The following is a 21,321-nucleotide window of genomic DNA, read 5'->3' as shown; positions in this document are numbered from 1 at the left end:
GGGCATTGTCACTTCTCTCTGTGTTGGCTGTCACACTTCCAGGCTCCCAACAGCACATAGCAGGAGTTTTCCCCGTCCTCTGGAGTCCTTGCCAGGGTGTTAAATCCTGTGTCCCCCAAATACACCCCCAAACTGATGGATTCTTGCTTATCCAATCTTATATTCTGGCCTCCTTGATCAAGCCCCCTCAAAATGCAATCTCAGAGGTGCTCTCCTGACTCCTGCAGGCACATGCTGGCCAACCCCTCAGATCCTTTAGAGGACAATTGCTGTCCTCCCTGGGCAGCTGCAGGTGTGTGCTGGGATTGAAGCCTGTCTGCAGTTTGGCAGCCAGGAGAGGAGGTGACTGCAGCTCCTAAGGAGGCACCTGTGGCTGGGCAGAGGCCTCTGCAGTGTCTCCCAGCACAGGGCACCTCTCACTAGGGAAGGGTGGGCCAAATCTGCAAGCTCCGAGAGCTCTAGGGGTCTGCAGAGCCCATGTCCTGGGAGGCATCTATGTATATGCTCCCATCCCATGCTTGTAGGCTGTGTTTTCCCAGCCAGATGAATGACCTCAGCACAACACAGCTGCCTTGACTGAGTATTTAAACATCCCCAAAGTCCTGGGACTATCAGATCCTCAATCCACTGGTCAGCTGTGTCAGCTCTTTCGCCACAGGAGACAAAAGCCTCCTCGGAAGCTACAGAGAGACCACTGGCTCTCACACCCAGCCTCAAACTGCTCATTTGCTCTATTATCCTTTCCAGGGGCTCAATACAGCTCAGCAGTCACAGCAACTCCACTCTCCCTGCAGCCGCTGTGCCCCCCCCCCCCCATGTATTTCAAATATCTCCATAGCCTGATCATGGCCTAAACTGTATTCTGCCTGGGCAGTAGGTAGAAAGGGCTTCATAAGGGCACAGGATGGCACTGGCTGGATGGCGATTCCTACGAATGCTCTGGATCCAGAGAAAGCTGTAAAAGTAGCCGTGATGTCTGAAAAGAAGAGATTTTTGGGCAAGTCATTTACCCCTGCCTGCCTTCGTGTTCTCATCTTAAATCCTACTTTCTGATTGGCTGCAAGGATGAAATGGTAATGTATGGAAGTCACTGGTCACAATACCTGTGATGGGGGAGCACTCAAACAGCAGCAGGGGGAAGTTGGCTCCGGGCTCCTCCTCCTTCCCCATCCTCCCTAATGCAAACAAGCCCAGACTCATTGCTCATTACCATATCAGGAGTCTGCTAAGAAACCCTCTTTCTGATTTACCGTCATCCTCACTCTTCTTGTCAGGATCCAGAAAGCTGTAAAGAGGGCTTCAGTGACATCTATAGGAGTCTCATTCTTTTAAAAATTCAAAGCACGTAATGGCTAATGGTAGCATTTATAAAATCTGAGTAGTAGACACATAGGTATATGTTATGACATTTTCTGCACTTCTATATGTTTAAAAACTTTTTTTAAAGAAAGTATGGGGGGCAAAAAGACAATTTACATAATCCAGAGGGAATTTCACAGGAGAACTCATGGTGGGGACGAAGCCATGGGCAGGTGAGGGCAGAACGACCAGGAGGTTTGGTGAGAAAGTGGACAGGGGAGGAATCAGGAGTGTTGCCCACGACTGGTGGGGGTGGCCAGGTGGATGGCTGTGGCATTGGTGGATTTAGGGAACACAGAGAGCAGTGGGTACATAGGAGCAGCGCAATGCCAGGGGGACATCCAATAGAGCCATCAGAGACAGCGGGCCCCTGAGGTGTGTTCCCAGAGAGAGGCAGCCATCTGTCAATGATGGTTCAAGCACAGAGTAAAATGGCCAATGGGAGGGGGCCAGACAAAAAGAGCCGCGGCGGCACTCACAGCCAGGCAGAGCAAGAGAAAGTGCTGGAAACAGGAGAATTGGAAGCATCGCTACGTCAAAACAGCCGAATTTTAAAAAGCAGAGGAAAAGGTTCACAACAAATAAAACAGACAAAAGACTGCTATTCTGAATAGTTACAGTGTTCTTACCATGAATAAATTAAAAACACCAAGATTCTGATCACCAAGCAGGTAAAATACTTGAATAAATGATTCACCAAAGAGGAATTAAACGTGTTAACTATCCAATGGGGAAAAAAGTTAGAGAAATGAACCTGAAGCTTTTCACCTATCACGTTGTTGGTGTGGTGCTGATGACAGTAGTTTGGGGGATTGTTTTTAATGAAGTCTTGCTGGTGAAGAAGTGATGACGTGCATTGCTGGTGATGGTGATGGTATGCAATTGCACGGCTTTCACAAAAGCAGCTTGAGAACAGGCATCAGAGGCCTTAAAATATCACATACTTTGCTTGCATCTAATTGGGTCAATTTATGCCAAAGGTATTTTTATTTATAATAGCAAAAAAAGAGATAATGTGCAATAAGTTTAGTCTCTCCACTGAGGAAAATGTAGTTCCACAGATCAGCCTTACAGAGTTTATAATAAGATGAGGAAATGCTCACGTAATTATAAAGAGACAGAGTTTCACTCTTTTCGCCCAGGCTGGAGTGAAGTGGTGCGATCTCGGCTCACTGTAACCTCCATCCCCTACCGGGTTCAGGCAATTCTCCTGCCTTAGCCTCCCAAGTAGCTGGGATTATAGGCGCCCGCCACTATGCCTGGCTAATTTTTGTATTTTTAGTAGAGACGGGGTTTCGCCATGTTGCCCAGACTGGTCTTGAACTCCTGACCACAAGTGATCCACCCGCCTCGGCCTCCCAAAGTGCTGGATTACAGCGGTTAGCCACATGCCCGGCCATAATATTATTTTTAAAAACAGAATTTTTTTTATCAGTGCTAAAGGAGAAAATTAACTGGCTTATCCCATATGCAAAGATGGAAGAGAAAAATGTAATGATCTCAATAGATTTAGATAAAGCATTCAGGGAATTCAAAGTTTATTCACACACACAAAAAATACACCAATAACAGACTGTGAAGAAAAAAGAACCCATTCATAATAACAATAGTGGTAGAAATCTACGTGGTACTCAGAAATAATTTTAATAAAGTATACACTCGTACATTTATAAAGAAAATTACAAATCATTATTAAAAGAAATAAAACATTAATGCAAACATGGCAAGGTGTTAAAATTCAAGTCAGGCAGCCACTTTGGGAGGCTGAAGCAAGAGGACCACTTGAGCTCAGGAGTTTGAGACAGGCCTACGCAACATGGCCAAAAATACAAAAAAATCAGCCAGGTGTGGTGGTGCACATCTGTGGCCCCAGCTACTCGGGAGGCTGAGCAGGAGAATCACTTGAACCTGGCACACGGAGGCTGCAGTGAGCCAAGATCACGCCACAGCACTCCAGCCTGGGCAACACAGTAAGACTCTGTCTCAAAAAAAAAAATCAGGCATTTGTTACAATAGTCATACATACACATAATTTTATGTATGTTCAAAATAGTTTATTATGAATTTTAAATGAAAATATATTTAATTTGCCTTAGCTGTTACATCTTCCATCACATAGAGCTGTAATTGCCAGGGTGCAAGTGCCAGTGTTTTTTCCTGTATTTTATCATCATCATCCTCAGCTGTTCACTGGCTGCTGACCTGGGGCTCCGAGCTGCTAGGCCTGTGGGAACCCCATGACACGGGAGAGAGCCAGTGGCAGTTCCACTGCGAGCGGGTTCAGAATAGTCGCCAAGCCAGGTCAATGCTGTTGTGTTACAATGGCGCCACCTACTGGTCGATTCTGGTTCTGACATGCGTCCCTGGGTCTGAAGGGACACCACCAGTTGTAATTGGGTAGTCTGTTTCTAGCCACTCTGTGTACAGAGAAAAAAGGATTCAGGACCGAAGCAGATTACAGTTGCTCAGCTCCTTTCTCAGTTAGCTGAAGCAAACCAATGCCTTCCCCTCCAGAGAATTTCTATTGTGCTTTTCTTCCCGCCTTGCAGAGGTTAAAGGAGTGGAGTCCTATGTTCTGAAGGGCTCCCTCCCGGCATCCTTGCCAACACCACGGCAATGTTTGAAGCTCTTTAAAAATCATGCCTCATTCATGATTTGGCTCTCTGTTTGTCTGTTACTGGTGTATAAGAATGCTTGTGATTTTTGCACACTGATTTTGTATCCTGAGACTTTCACAATTGCTTCAAAGAGAATAAAATACCTAGGAATCCAACTTACAAGGGATGTCAAGGACCTCTTTAAGGAGAACTACAAACCACTGCTCAGTGAAATAAAAGAGGACACTAACAAATGGAAGAACATACCATGTTCATGGATAGGAAGAATCAATATCGTGAAAATGGCCATACTGCCCAAGGTTATTTATAGATTCAATGCCATCCCCATCAAGCTACCAATGAGTTTCTTCACAGAACTGGAAAAAATGGCTTTAAAGTTCATATGGAACCAAAAAAGAGACCACATTGCCAAGACAATCCTAAGTCAAAAGAACAAAGCTGGAGGCATCACGCTACCTGACTTCAAACTATACTACAAGGCTACAGTAACCAAAACAGCATGGTACTGGTACCAAAACAGAGATATAGACCAATGGAACAGAACAGAGTCTTCAGAAATAATACCACACATCTACAGCCATCTGATCTTTGACAAACCTGAGAGAAACAAGAAATGGGGAAAGGATTCCCTATTTAATAAATGGTGCTGGGAAAATTGGCTAGCCATAAGTAGAAAGCTGAAACTGGATCCTTTCCTTACTCCTTATGTGAAAATTAATTCAAGATGGATTAGAGACTTAAATGTTAGACCTAATACCATAAAAACCCTAGAAGAAAACCTAGGTAGTACCATTCAGGACATAGGCATGGGCAAGGACTTCATGTCTAAAACACCAAAAGCAACGGCAGCAAAAGCCAAAATTGACAAATGGGATCTCATTAAACTAAAGAGCTTCTGCACAGCAAAAGAAACTACCATCAGAGTGAATAGGCAGCCTACAGAATGGGAGAAAATTTTTGCAATCTACTCATCTGACAAAGGGCTGATATCCAGAATCTACAAAGAACTCAAACAAATTTACAAGAAAAAAACAAACAACCCCATCAAAAAGTAGGCAAAGGATATGAACAGACATTTCTCAAAAGAAGACATTCATACAGCCAACAGACACATGAAAAAATGCTCATCATCACTGGCCATCAGAGAAATGCAATGCAAATCAAAACCACAATGAGATACCATCTCACACCAGTTAGAATGGCAATCATTAAAAAGTCAGGAAACAACAGGTGCTGGAGAGGATGTGGAGAAATAGGAACACTTTTACACTGCTGCTGGGATTGTAAACTAGTTCAACCATTATGGAAAACAGTATGGCAATTCCTCAAGGATCTAGAACTAGATGTACCATATGACCCAGCCATCCCACTACTGGGTATATACCCAAAGGATTATAAATCATGCTGCTATAAAGACACATGCACACGTATGTTTATTGTGGCACTACTCACAATAGCAAAGACTTGGAATCAACCCAAATGTCCATCTGTGACAGACTGGATTAAGAAAATGTGGCACATATATACCATGGAATATTATGCAGCCATAAAAAAGAATGAGTTTGCATCCTTTGTAGGGACATGGATGCAGCTGGAAACTATCATTCTTAGCAAACTATAACAAGAACAGAAAACCAAACACCGCATGTTCTCACTCATAGGTGGGAACTGAACAATGAGATCACTTGGACTCGGGAAGGGGAACATCACACACCGGGGCCTATCATGGGGAGGGGGGAGGGGGGAGGGATTGCATTGGGAGTTATACCTGATATAAATGACGAATTGATGGGTGCTGACGAGTTGATGGGTGCAGCACACCAACATGGCACAAGTATACATATGTAACAAACCTGCACGTTATGCACATGTACCCTAGAACTTAAAGTATAATAAAAAAAAAATTTTTTTTTTTAAATCATGCCTCAAACCCACATTTGAAGTGAGATTTGAGGGGGAGAACTATTTCTGTAGTAGGATAGGAAAAAACCGCATGAAATGGAAACATACTTTTTCCGTTTCAAAGCAAGTTGGTCAGCGATGCTATGTAAATGTGTTGGGGTGGTTTTTAGAAATCATGGAATGTTAGTGCTGGACAAGACCTTAGAGATATGTTACTAATTCCCCACAAGGCATTTGAATGTCGAAATGTCCAAGAATGTAAGTGTGAAACTAAGAACAAAATTGACTCAATAATACTATATACTAAAATTACTAAATTTTACTAAATATACTAAAATACTAAACACTAGTATTTCTAGCACTACACACATGTGTTCCCACATCATGCGATGAAGAGTACCTTTCTCCTTCCATGCTGTTTATCAATTCTCTACATCTGCACAACAACAGACCACTAACGAAGCTGACTGCTTACTTGTATTGATGGTGAAATCATCAATAGCCTGAGTACTTTGTGCTTCAGAATTACTGAAAATCAGGCCAGGCACAGTGACTCAAATTTGTAATCCCAGCACTTTGGGAGGCCGAGGTGGGAGGATCACCTGAAGTCAGGAGTTCAAAACCAGCCTGGGCAACATGGCAAAACCTCGTCTCTACTAAAAATACAAAAATTAACCAGGCGTGGTGGCACATGCTTGTAATCCCAGATACTCGGGAGGCTGAGACAGGATAATCACTTGAACCTGGAAGATGGAGGTTGCAGTGAGCCAAGATGATGCCACTGCACTCTAGCCTGGGCGACAGAGTGAGACTCTGTCTCAAAGTAAAATAAAACAAAATAAATAATAAAATAATAAACATTAAAATAAATTACTGAAAATCTATATCTTCATGGAGCAACATTTTTGTCACAGAGGCTACAGAGCATCCCCTAGTCACTTCCTTCAATTAGTTTTATGATTTACTTGGATAACAATGTAATGATAATTGCCAGCATTTTGTGCTGTAAGCTGTCAAGCACTGCACTTGGGGCTCTATTTACAGTAGCTCATTTAGTGTTCTTGATGATCCAATATGCCAGATACTCTTTGCACCCTTTTTACTAATGAAAAAATTGAGGTTCAGAGAAGCTAAGATACTTTCCTAAGGACTCACAGCAGATGGTAGGAGGTAGAGCTGAGATCAGCAGCTAGGCTGCCTGAGGCCAAGGCAGGCTTACTTAGCCACAAAGCAGCAGGTAGCAAAGAAGCCCTGTCCCAACACTGCCCACAGGTATACTGGAGAGATCCCTGGATTGGTCCCTGTCCTTCACAGTTGGAACCCAATACCCATCAGCTGAAGGACTCAGACAAGTCACCCCATGAGCCTCAGTTTATCCATAAAATGGGACTTAAAACCTACCTCACAGCATATTAATGGTACTTTCACCATTAACATGAAAAGTACATAATACAGTACATGGAAATTGGCTTGATGAATGCCAACATGCCACACAAATGTAAGCTGTCTGTATTACAATATCTTTCCCTCCTAGTTTTAGTTAACCATTTTTGGAAGCTTGTTTTTTGCAATGACTATCCTTACTCAGCAAAGCTTCTGAAATGTTCCTTATTTACGATCTTATAAATGTTTGTTTGTGTGCACACTGTGTGACCATCTAGCAAGTCAGTCATTCTTGGCTACTCTTTAAAAGTCAAAAAATAAAAGATGTTGGCAATGTTGCAGAGAAGAGAGAACACTCATACACTGTTGGTGGGAATGTAAATTATTCAGCCCCAGTGGGAAGCAGTTTGGAGATTTTTCCAAGAACTAAAACTACAACTACCATTCACCCCAGCAATCCCAGTCCTGGGTATGTACCCAAAGGCAAATACATTATTCTACCAAAAATACATCTGCATTCACATGTTGATTGCAGCACTGTCCACAACAGCAAAGCCGTGGAATCCACCTAGGTGCCCATCAGCGGAGGACTGGATAAAGAAAATGGGGCTTCCCTTTGCAGCAACGTGGATGCAGCTGCAGAACATTATCCTAAGTAAATTATCACAGAAACAGAAAACCACTTACAAGTGGGAGTGAAAGCGTAGGTATACATAGACATAAAGATGTAAACAATAGGCCGGGCGCCGTAGCTCACGCCTGTAATCCCAGCCCTTTGGGAAGCCGAGGTAGGATGGCTTCAGGCCAGGAGTTTGAGACCAGCCTGGGCAACATAGTGAGACCTTGTTCCTACAAAAAATAAAAATATAAAATGTGACTCACGCCTGTAATCCCAGCACTTTGGGAGGCCAAGGCGGGTGGATCGCCTGAGGTCAGGAGTTTGAGATCAGCCTGACCAACGTGGAGAAACCCCATCTCTACTAAAAATACAAAATTAGCCAGGCGTGGTGGCACATGCCTGTAATCCCAACTACTAAGGAGGCTGAGGCAGGAGAATCACTTGAACCTGGAAGGCAGAGGTTGTAGTGAGCCAAGATTGCACCATTGCACTCCAGCCTGGGCAACAAGAGCGAAACTCCGTCTCAAAAAAAAAAAAGTCATTCTTCACTCATTTTTACCAAATATAATGTTAAAAAAAAAAAAAAAAAGATGTGTCCTCTCAGTTTTATAAGCCACTCTGAATGAGTGCCATGATGTGAAGCTAAGATGGGGGGTTAATGGAAAAGATTTGGGTGTTTACTTCATATTTTTCCCATTAACATTCAATCATCTGTTTTTGTAAACTTTTAAGAAAAAATTAAGTAGATCCATTAATGAATAAAATGATGCTATTTGTCCACTAAGAGGATGTAAGTATGGAAAGTGAGGTGTGATAAAACTGACAGATGAAATATCTGGCAGAAGAAATAATGCATATGATTTTTGTAACTGATACAGTGTAAAATAAAAGCAAAACATGTATTCTTGTGTGATTTTCGTTTTTTTGTTTTTTGTTTGTTTTGAGACAGAGTCTCACTCTGTTGCCGAGGCTGGAGGGCAGTGGTGCAATCTCGGTTCACTGCAGCCTCCACCTCTTAGGTTCAAGTGATCCTCCTGCCTCAGCCTCCTGAGTAGTTGAAACTACAGCTGCCACCATCCCAGCTAAGTTTGTTTGTTTTTTTTTGTTTTTTTTTGTTTTTGGTAGAAACGAGGTTTCACTATTTTGGCCAGGCTGGTCTCGAACTCCTGACCTCAGGTGATCCACACACCTCGGCCTCCCAAAGTGCAGGGATTACAGGCATGAGCCACCGCGCCCAGCTTCTTGTTGTCATTATGACGGGCTGCTGAGCGTTCTCTGGGACGTGGGAGAAGGTCCCATGCCACAGGGTGGGAAGCCCACAAGGCGCTCCAACCTTAGCCCCAGGAAATGGAGACAGAGAAGACAGAGCTGCCTCCTCACTCCTGGGCGTGGACCCCAGAAAGGTCTTCTTCCCCCCAGATCACGCCTCCTACACTGTCTTTATTGAGAGCAGGTTTTGACAAGGACATGAAGGAGGACGGTGGAGAGAGAATGGGGTCAACCAAGGGCCCTAAGTGATTGTCCCACATTAGTCTCTTATTCTGGGCTGGCGGTGACTTAGCCCTTGACAACTTACCTGCCTCTGAAGGTCATGACGTGACCAGAGCAGGGAGATGATAGACTCAGCAGTGACAGTCAACTCCCCAGAGGTGACAATAACGATTGGGGAAGGCCGGTGGCAGCTGGGCGCAGGGCTGGCCTGTGCTGTGGACTCTTCCCAGGACCTTGGTGCAGCCAGCTGCCTCATCCCAGGCCCAAAGCTCTGCCATCTGGCTTTTTGTGATTTCTATTTTGAGGGTCACAGAAAGACCATCCTCCCTGCTCCTCCAGATGTTCCTGTCTCTGCAGACACTGGAGCAGAGGAGGGTGGGAGCCAGTGCTCAGAGCTGCCCAGCCATTTGCCTTCAGGGGCCATGGGCTTGTGAGGAGTCAGGGTGACCCTCATCCAGTTTGCCCGGGACTGACGGGTCCCCCAGGATGCAGGACTTTCAGTGCTAACACTGGGATGGTCCTGGGCAAGCTGAGTGATGGGTCACCAAGGATCCCCAGGATTCCAAGTGGCTCCGGGCTCTTTGTCTCCCTCTATTTGGAGACTGTGTCCGTCCTGCACCCACGAAAGCGTTCAATGGACTCATGGCCCAGTGGCTGTGTGGCTGGGTCAGCTGCAACTTGGGATCCCTGATATTTTCTCCATGGGGCAAGAGTGATGGGTGTTTGGCAGCCACTGTCACAGCCTTTGATGTGATAACAGCACTGTCGTGGGCCACAACCCCCAGTGTGGGCTGAAAACAGCCACAAGCCTGCCTGGACTCACAGCCACATTGAGATTAGTGCCAGCAAAGTGCCCTCTGTAGGTGGGACAACTGTGCCCCCTTGACTCACTCTGCGAGGAGCTTAATGACAGCCCTGAGGTGCCAGGGCCCGGGGTCGCGGAGCTCCCATAGCCGAGGACAGTGCTGTTATCACATCATGCCCAGCACTACCATGCCCAGCTAATTTTTGCATTTTTAGTAGAGACAGGGTTTCACCATGTTGCCCAGGCTGGTTTTGAACTCCTGGCCTCTACAAGGCCTCTACAAGTGATCCACCCGCCTCGGCCTCCCAAAGTGCTGGGATTACAGGTATGAACCACCGCTGAGCTATCACTTCCGGCCAGACACCACATTTTTTTTTTATCCACTCATCGGCTGATGGGCACTTCGGTTGAATCCATATGTCTACAATTGTAAATTGTGTTGCAATAAACATATGCATGCAGATGTCTTTTTTTAATTAGTATTTAATGACTGAATTTCCTTTGGGTAGATACTCAGTAGTGGAATTGCTTGATTGAATGGTAGATCTACTTTTAGTTCTTCGAGAAATCTCTATACTGCTTTCCTTAGAGGTTGTGTTAATTTACATTCCCACCAGCAGGGTATGGGCATTCTTTTTCTACCACATTCGTGCCAACATCTATCATTTTTTGACTTTTTGGTAATGGCTATTCTGGCTGGGGTAAAGTGGTATTTCACTGTGGTTTTAATTTGCATTTCCCTGATGATTAGTGATATTGAACATTTTTTCATACATTTGTTGGTCATTTGCATATCTTTTTTGAAAAATGTCTGTTCATGCCATTTGCCTACTTTTGTAATGTGATTATTTGGGTTTTTTTCTTGCTGATTTGTTTTAGTTCCTCGTAGATTCTGGATATTGGTGCTTTATCAGAGGCATAGCTTGCAAATATTCTCTTCCATTCTGTAGGTTGTCTGTTTCCTCTGTTGATATTTTATTTTGTTGGGCAGCTTTTTAGTTTAATTAGGTCCCATTTATTTTTGTTGTTATTGTTGTTGCATTTGCTTTTGGGGTCTTAGTCCTAAATTCTTTGCCTAGGCCTGTTCAGAAGAGTTTTTCCTAGGTTTTCTTCTAGAATTTTTATGGTTGCAAGTCTTAGATTTAAGTCTTTCATCCATGTTGGGTTGATTTCTGTATACAGTGAGAGAAGGGGATCCAGTTTCATTCTTCTACACGTAGCAATCCGATTTTCCCAGCAGCATTTATTGAATAGAATATCCTTTCCCTAGAGTGTGTTTTTGTGTGCTTTTTGAAGATTAGTTGGATATAAGTATTTGGCTTTATTTCTGGATCCTCTATTCTGTTGCATTGGTCTTATGTGTCTATTTCTGTATCAGTACCATGCTGTTTTAGCTACTATAGTCTTGTAACATATAATTTGAAGTTGGGTAGTGTAATGCCTCCAGATTTGTTCTTTTTGCTTAGGATTGCTTTAGCTATATGTGCTCTTTTTTGGTTCCATGTGAATTTTAGGTTGAGGGTTTTTCTAATTCTGTAAAAAATTACCTTGGTATTTTGACAGGAATTGTATTGAATCTACATATTGCTTTGGGCAGTATGGTCATTTTCACATTGATTCTTCTAATTCATGAGCATGGAATGTTTTTCTGTTTGGTTATGTCATCTATGATTTCTTTCATCTACTTGCTTTCGTAGTTCTCCTTGTAGAGACCTTCCATCTCCTTGGTTAAGTATATTCCTAGGGTTTTTGTTTGTTTGTTTGTTTTGTTTTGTTTTGTTTTGTTGAGACAGAGTTTCACCCTTATTGCCCAGGCTGGAGTGCAATGGCACAATCTTGGCTCACTACAACCTCTGCCTCCAAGGTTCAAGTGATTCTTCTGCCTCAGCCTCCTCAGTAACTGGGGTTATAGGTATGCACCACCACGCCCAGCTAATTTTGTATTTTTAGTAGAGACGGGGTTTCTCCATGTTGGTCAAGCTGGTCTCGAACTCCTGACCTCAGGTAATCCACCCACCTTGGCCTCCCAAAGTGCTGGGATTACAGGCATGAGCCACCGCACCCGGCTTTTTGGTAGCTATTATAAAAGGAACTGAGTTCTTGATTTGACTCTCAACTTGGTTATTGTTGGTGTATAGCAGTGCTATTCATTTGTGTACATTGATTTTGTAACCTGAGACTCTACTGAATTTGTTTATCAAATCTAGGTGTCTTTTGGATGAGTCTTTGGGATTTTCTAGGTATAAGGTCATATCATGGTAAACAGAGATAGCCTGACTTCTTTTACAGTCTGGATGCCCTTTATTTCTTTCTCTTGCCTGATTTCTCTGGCTAGGATTTTCAGTACTGTGTTGAATAGAAGTAGTGAAAGTGGACATTCAGGTCTTGTTCCAGTTCTTCGGGGGAATGTTTTCAACTTTTCCCCATTCAGAATGATGTTGGCGGTGAGTTTGTTGTATGTGGCATTTATTATTTTGAGCTATGTTCCTTCTATGCCTGGTTTGTTGAGGGTTTTTATCATAAAGTGATGCTGAATTTTATGGAATACTTTTTCTGTATCTATTGAGATAATCGTATGGTTTTGTTTTTAATTCTGTTTATGTGGTGAATCACACTTATTGACTTGTGTATGTTGAACTATCCCTGCATCCCTGGGATGAAACCCACTTGATCATGGTAAATTATCTTTTTGATGTACCATTGGATTCACTTTGCTAGAATTTTGTTGAGGATTCTTGTATCTGTTTTCATCAAAGATATTGGTCTGTGGTTTTTTTGTTGTTGTTGTGTTCTTACCTGGCTTTGTTATCAGGGTGATCATTGGCTTCATAGAATGAGTTAGGGAGGGTTTCCTCCTTAATCTTTTGGAATTGTTTCTGTAGGATTGATAGCAATTCTTCTTGGAATGTCCAGTAGGATTTGGCTGTGATTCCACTGGGTCCTGGCTTTTTAATGTTGGGAGATTTTTTATTACTCATTCAATCTCACTGCTTGTTATTGGTCTGTTCAAGATTTATATTTCTTCCCAATTCAAGCTGGGTGGAGGTGGGATTTGGGGTTAATTTTGTTTTGTTTTGCTGAGGTCAGTAGGAAGAGTCAGCTCAGAAGCTGAAAAGCAGCCTGGAATCCCAGCCCACCAACCCCTTGCTTTTCCCCCATCTAGCCCAGCCTCAGTTCATTCTCCCAGCAAAAGAAAGAAACCAAAGCACTACTGGCAGACCTTCACAGGTTTATGTGTGGGTCTGAGGCCTGAGCCAACTAAGCACATATTTTGAACATCCCACTTTTCAACAATGAAAAATTATTTCTCATTTCCTTTCTGCTAATTAACAAGATTCTAGCATTTATTTCTGTAACAGTTATTAGGCTCTCAGGTCCCTCCTCTGGAGAGAGAAACCCCAGTTAGGGGCCTTCAAATGCTAACCAAACAACCTTTCATGCAGATTAGAGTTACTTTTTTTTTTTTTTTTTTGGCGGAGTTTTGTTCTTGTTGCCCAGGCTGGAGTGCAATGGCACAATCTCAGCTCACTGCAACCTCCGCCTCTGGGATTCAAGAGATTCTCCTGCCTCAGCCTCCCGAGTAGTTGGGATTACAGGCATGCGCCACCACACCCGGCTAATTTTGCATTTTTAGTAGAAACGGGGTTTCTCCATGTTGGTCAGGCTGGTCTCGAACTCCTGACCTCAGGTGATCTGCTCGCCTCTGCCTCCCAAAGTGTTGGGATTACCAGCGTGAGCCACCACACCGGCCCCTAGAGTTACTTATAAATGCATTCATACTACTATTTACACTGAAACCTTTTTAGCCTAAGTAACCATAAAGATAACACAAAACCAACCTTTGGCAAGTTGCTTCCGGCACCTCAGTTTTCTATTCAATGAGACAGAATTAAAGGCACGCATCCCAAAGGCTGTTGTGAGGGTCCCAGGGTGATTCAGAAACAGGGTAGAAGGAATGTGCACAATGAACCCAAGCTTTGTTTTGAACCAGAAGGTGAACTCTGTGATAGCAGGATTTTCCCCAGGTCCTAGAACAGAGGGCATAGATCAGGGGTCTCAAATAGCATACTGGATAAATAAATGAATGAACCAGGACATTTTTTCAGAAATCCCTAAACTGACAGAAAGACCCCAGGGCCACAAGCTCCCCCTGTGCCTTGAGCAAGTGACTCGGCCTCCTCGGACAGGCGTCCCCTTAGGACCTCTGAGTTTCCTCCAGACTCTACCCCGCAGTAAAAAGACAAAGCCACACACAAAAGTACACAGGCCCAAAGAACAAGGCCCAGGATTGCTCAGGGTCCCTAACCTACCCCAGGAGCCCTCCTTGCTTGCACACCAGCCCAGCTGCCCACGGGTGCTGCAGGCGCCAGCTGCACTCACAGACTCTGGTAGGAGGCTGACTCATCAGAATTAATAATAATAGTAATTCATCCGCTCTTCCTCAGTCCCTCAGCTGTGGAGGGCCAGGAGCCCAAAAGGAGGTGGGAAGAGGCCAGGCGGCGGGAGGCAGGGCAGAGTGAGACATGCAGCTCTGGGGACTCTCTCGGGGGATTCTCAATGAGGATTGTGGGCCAAGGAATATGAATGACACGCCCCAGGGCGTCCAAAGGATAACTGCCATTCTGTATGAAATATGAGTCTGAGCCCCTCCCAGGCTGTGAACCCTGATGGCAGGGGCCACGCGGTCAGGTCTTACAGCGGAAGAAATGCAAAACCTCTTGCCACTGAGGTTCCTAAATCACTCTGGGTAAATAAGCAAAGGAAAACCTCCCCATGACCCCAGGCAGAGCTTTGACAACAAATCAAAGGTCAGCAAAGCCATAAATCTACTGCCTTTGCCACAAACAGATCATGAAGAGCTATTTTGGAAATGACTGGGCCAAAAAAATTCCCTGGAGCCGAATCAACTCAAAGAGCTCAAACAGAGAACAGGAAAATCTTCCTCCTCTCTCCCAACAGACCAGACCATGAGGCCCCAGAGCCAAGCACCCACAGTGAGGGCTGCCTCCTTGCACTGATGAGCGCACAGTCCCTAATGCCAGACCCAGGACAGTGTTCGCAGACTTGGGGGCTGCAGACTGACAGGTCTTCCCCCAATAGTCACTGCAGCCTGCAGCTGGCGACTTCCTAGAGGAGCCTCCCAAGATCCTTCACTCCCCGTCCCAGGAGCAAGGGCCCGCACAGGGTTTTCTAGCAGGGCAACCAGGCACGCTGCTCACCTGGACTGTGCGCGTGGGTTCAGGTCTGACAGCCCTGGTGCTAGCCAGGGACCTGGTCCACGAGAATTTTCTTTCCATGAAATATGTATACATGCCTGTATGTGTGGAAACGGCCTGAAAGGATCCACACTAGTATTATCTGATGTCACTGCAAGATCCCTGAATTTTACAATGGCTACATTCTGTACAATAATTTTTTACAAAGATGACTGAATTTTCTGAATAATGAATGTGTTTATTATACTTTTAAATACAGCACTGTTTGGCAAAATTTTTTTTCATGTTACCAAAGTTATAAAATACAGGGATTTAGAAAAATAGAAACCAAAATGGGGAGAAGATCACCTGTAACCATAATCCTACTATCGAGATCTATTCTGATGATCTTTTAGTGAATTCCCTTGGTATTTTCCTATAATAAGCATTTTTAATAAAAAAAAAGATTATATAGGACATTCTTTTCTTTTCTTTTCTTTTTTGAAACGGAATTTCCCTCTTGTTGCCCAGGCTAGAGTGCAATGGCACGATCTCAGCTCACCACAACTTCTGCTTCCCAGGTTCAAGCAATTCTCCTGCCTCAACCTTCTGAGGAGCTGGGATTACAGGTGCATGCCACCACACCAGCTAATGTTTGTATTTTTAGTAGAGGCAGGCTTTCTCCATGTTGGTCAAGCTGGTCTCAGACTCCCAACCTCAGGTGATCTGCCCGCCTCAGCCTCCCAAAGTGCTGGGATTACAGGCATGAGCCACTGTGCTTGGCTGGGACATTCTTTTTTATAACCTACTTCGCCGCTTCACAATACATGCTCAACACTTTCTAGCTCATGAGCATCCTTTGCAATATCATTTTAATGCCCTATGGTATTCCAGTAAGTGGATGTACCATGCTTCATTTAACTCATTCTTTCCTTCAGGATTTTCAATCAGCAAGTATTTCTCTCTAGGCTTCCACAGGCAGATTGTCATGAGTGCTATTCTCCAAATATGTCAACCACGTGCAAACAGTGGGATCATGCTTTCTTGTCCCTAGAAGTTAGGTGTTGCCATGTGACTTGTTTGGGCCAGTGAAACGGAAGCAGCAATGACATCTGGACAGAAGCTTCAGGGTCCAGTGCACATTTCTGAACATTCTCTTCCTGGAGGTAACTCACTGTGAGGCTGGAGGCAGAAACTGCTTCCACCCAGGTCTCTGCATGCAAGCCCCAGCCAACCTACCATGGGCATCTAGCACAAACCAATAATCAACTCAGTGGTCTCACTCACCGGGATTCGGGCCTGCATTGTTTCTGAGCTTGTCCTGACTGACTGGCCTCAGGGCTGATGCAGGAACAAGATTGAGACAGAATCCCAACCCTCCAAGTGTGCGTGGACCAGTTGGGGAAGTCCAGCCTACATGTAAGGGAAGAGTTCAATGATGCACAACAAGTAACCATTCAAAGCAGAACTGTTGCCAGAGTGCCACGGAGCAGAGTGGACCAGTTCTGCCCTGAAAGAACAGCTTTGAAGCAGTCTGAGAATAAGGGGGGCTCCTGGCACTGGAATGGCCTGGGCAGATGCCCTGGACGAAGGGTCAAGGGGAGGGCTCTGAAGGATGGGGAGATTTGAGGGGTGTGGAGGTAACAGATGGAGAAGGGTGGGAGAGCAATGGGGTCATGATGAAGCAAAACACAGAGCCCAGAGGACTGCAGGTGGGTGATTGCTGTGAAGTTGGAGCTCCGAAGAACTGAGAGCTGGAGACAGCCTCTGAGAAAGAGCAAGGAGCCAGAAGAGGAAATCACCCCTGTCAGGGGAGGAACCTCAACCCCCTCCTGTGCTTCCCAGGCTTCTTTTGGGGGGAAATGTTTCTGTAACTGCCTCATTCAGGAATGCCCTCTGTGAAGCATAACTTTGGAGGCTTAAGCTGGCTTGATGTCATCACACATATGTTATATTCAGGAGTAAGACTGACTGCAGATAAAGTCAAAACCACTGTGATTTGCTAATTCTATTTGAGTAATCACTCTCAACAGCCAGCCACAGGTCCTGGCCACACTTCAGTGTCGTCAGCTAGTGCCACTCAGCCAGTGTCAGTCAGCCAGTGTCAGCCAGTGTTAGTCAGTGTGTCAGCCAGCCAGTGTCAGCCAGTGTGTCAGCCACTGTCAACCAATGTCAGCCAGTGTGTCAGTCAGCCAGTGTCAGTCAGCCCATGTGTCAGCCAGTGTCAGTCAATGTCAGCCAGTGTGTCAGTCAGCCAGTGTCAGTGTCAGCCAGTGTCAGTAAGCCAGTGTGTCAGCCAGTGTCAGTCAGTGTCAGTCAGCCAGTATCAGTCAGCCACTGTGTCAGCCAGTGTCAGCCAGTGTCAGCCACCCAGTGTTTCAGTCAGCCAGTGTCAGTCAGTGTCAGTCAGCCAGTATCAGTCAGCCACTGTGTCAGCCAGTGTCAGCCAGTGTCAGCCACCCAGTGTTTCAGTCAGCCAATGTCAGTCAGCCAATGTGAGTCAGTGTCAGTTGACCAATCATTGTGTCTGTCAGCTAGTCAGTCAACCAATGTTCATCCATTAGTCTGTCAGTGTCAGTCAGTCAGTCGTTGTCAGTCACTTGGTCAGTCAGATAGTGTCAATGAATCAGTGTCAGCCAGCCAGCCCATCACTGTCAGTCAGTCCATGTCAGCCAGCCAGTTAATAAGCACAGTGTTCAGGTGGTTTCTGAGCACTGGGCCTGTTTGCCTTTCTGTTTACTTAACCAGCACCTTTCCTGTTTCTGGGCATTTGAATAGGTGTGTGTTATCCCTTCGTGAGGACAGAGAGCTGTCCCCAGGAACTCAGGACAAATTAATTACCCAGCTGGGTAATTAAAGAACCAAGGTCACCTTCTGACTCTGCAAAGCCTCTTCCTCCCCGACAGGGGTTTTTGGTGGTGTGCCACAGCAGGGCTCCTCTGGCCACAGTCACAGCATTGGCGAGATTAACATGATGATACTTCCGGCTCTGTGGCAGCGGCCCTTCCACCTTCCTCCCACAGGAGACCGTGTTGTCTATGGATGGGCAGACACAAGGGTTTTCCTAACATAGCTGTGGCTTTCTCCCATAGGACCGGGGTAGGGGGTGGAGGAGGGCAGGGCCATGCCAAGCCTTGGTGCGGTACTCAGGTTTGCACATTGCTGTGGGCATGTGCGTTGTCTGCTTAAACTGTGTCCCCCCTTCTTTAAGGGCACTGCTTATCTCCCTCTCCCCAGCCCCCACCAACCACGTGGGTTCAGATATGAGGTGAGGAGCCAGAGGTGGGCCTGAGATCCAGGCTAGACCAATTGTAGTACTTCCTCATCCTACAGTGATTGGTCCAGGGGTGGGCACGTGACCCAAGCCAGGCCAATCAGAATCCTTCCCCAGGATCTTTCTGAAGCAGTCTCCTTGAGTCCTTTAAGGAAGGATGTGTGCTTAAGCCGGCCACGAGAATGGCTCTCAATGTGCAGGAAAAACCTTGGAAGGAGAGAATAAACAGAAGGTAACAGGTGCAGAAGGAAACAGACAAGAGTCTTGACAGGGTTTTGAGGTCCTAATTCCAGTCAGCTCCACAGCTGCCTTCTACCCCTGGCCTCCTGCCATTTGGTTTTGTGAACCACACTTGTAGCCAAGAACCTTGGCTAATACAAACTAGTATAATTCTAGAGCTACCCCGACTGACATCTGTCACTCATTTGGAAGTGGACAATCCAGAGGGTGATTTACCCAAGCCCCTTGACTTCTCCCCTTTAGCCCCTTCCAGGGAAAGCCAAGGGAGCCCCACTTAGTCCTCAGGTGGCTGCAGTGAGCAAACCCTCAGGTAGAGGCTGGGGGACCAGCACCTGCTCCAACACCATGGCCTTTTCTAGCAGTGAAGCACATGCATCTTGGCCTCTGACTTCTTTCAGTCAATGTTTTGTTCTGAACACACTCTCGGCACTGAGAATGTTCTCTTGCTTGTCTTTTAGGTAACTCCATGCAGGGCTAGATTCCTAGGTATGTGACCTGTGCTGTCGCACAGGGCCCTATGCTTAGAAGGAACCCGTGTTTGGTTTCATGCTCTGCTGACATCTTGAAATTGTTATACATTTTGAATAGGGAACCTTGCAGTTTGATTTTGCTTAGAGTCCCACAGATTATGCCACTGGTCCCGGCTCTGTGCCATCCCTCTTGGTAGAATATGTGATTCCAAGGAATTGCTCCAGTTCCCAGAACTTCTCTCCCGATCACTCCTATCTTGTGTCTTCTTTACCTTAATGCCTCCCTCCCCCCATCCGTGACTTCTGTGGTCTTCTCCCCACCACACCCCATAGGTGGACTTTTTCCCCAGAAGCCCACAGCCTCTGTGGCCTCATCTGAGCTGTGTCCATGCCAGCCACAGCTGGGGCATGGCTCCTCAGCTGACCTCAATGTCAAACCAAAGCTGGATCCATTTTATCTGGAAGAATGCCAATTAGAGTGGCTTGTCTTGCTTCCACCCCTCAACCCCCGACATTCTGCAGTTCTGCCCCAAACCCCCTTCCAGAGGCCTCTGGGAAGGCTGCCCCAGGGCAAACCCAACCCAGGACGGCAACGGCCTCTGGTTTGATCAGTCGAGGAGAGCTCTGCTGCAGGTTTGAACAAGAAGAGCGACTTCTATGAGTCAACTTCATAGTTCTGTAATGAGGATTTTAGAAGTCTAGGAAATGGGCAAGCAGCCTGTGTCCTTGGGAACTGCCTGCTGCACATCCAGCAAAGGAGGTCCTTGCCATAGCCTTACTGCTTCTCCTGGAAAAGGTGGATTTGAGCCCGTCACATCGTCCCAGGTGGAACAACACAGAACTGCAGCTGCTGAGACTGGCCACAACCTCAGTCTTCTTCACACCCACCTTTTTTTTTTTTTTTTTTTTTTTTTTTGAGACAGAGTCTCGCTCTGTCACCCAGGCTGGAGTGCAGTGGCATAATCTCAGCTCACTACAACCTCCGCCTCCTGGGTTCAAGTGATTCTCCTGCTTTAGCCTCCTGAGTAGCTGGAATTACAGGCATGCCCCACCACGCCCAACTAATTTTTGTATTTTTAGTAGAGACAGGGTCTCACCATGGTGACCAGGCTGGTCTTGAACTCCTGACCTCATGAAGCCCGCCAAAGTGCTGGGATTACAAACATGAGCCATCGGGCTCAGTCTACACCCACAATTTTTAACAGAACAGACCAATCTGGGGGAAAATCAGTAGGAGAAACTAATAGACAATTTGACAATCAAGAATCCAGGTGTGGTAAAAATGATTTATTTTTGAAGCACGGTAACAGCTATGCACGAGGAACATTTCATGTACCTGTCCCATCTGTGTTTTTGTGTCACAAAGACATATACTAAGACTTCGGAAAAATTCCAAAGGGGATTACACTTGAAATGTGCTGTGTTTTCACTTTTTTTTCTTTTTTGTACTTGTCTTATTCACAGTGAATCAAATAAAATAGCTTTACAGCTTACTAAAACTCAAACTTGTTCTCAAAGGAAGCAGTTTAAACATTTTAACTGAAAAATCAGCAACACAACGATTCTACATCAGGAAACCGAACCAGTGAGACAAAAAGTAGCTCTAATAGAAAGTATGTCTTGTCAAAAGGTTAAAAATAAAAATAAAGGCCCAGTGCAGTGGCTCATGCCTGTAATCCCAACATTTTGAGTCTCTACAAAAAATAGAAAATATTAGCTGGACGTGGTGGTGCAACTGTAGTCCCAGCTACTCAGGAGGCTGAGGCACAAGGCCTGCTTAAGCCTGGGAAGTCAAATCTGCAGTGAGCCCTGATTGCACTACTGCACTCCAGCCTGGGTGGCACATGACAGAGTGAAATCCTGCCCCCTTCCTCTCCCCCGCCAAAAAAAAACCCACACACATCATGAGGAAAATCCAACTTGTTTACAAAGAGTGGGCCATCTTCAGGACTGAGATCCCAATAT

This window comes from Trachypithecus francoisi, unplaced genomic scaffold, assembly GCF_009764315.1.
Source record: "Trachypithecus francoisi isolate TF-2019V2 unplaced genomic scaffold, Tfra_2.0 Lachesis_group15, whole genome shotgun sequence".
NCBI lineage: Eukaryota > Metazoa > Chordata > Mammalia > Primates > Cercopithecidae > Trachypithecus > Trachypithecus francoisi.
Note: the sequence above shows the minus strand (reverse complement) of the source record.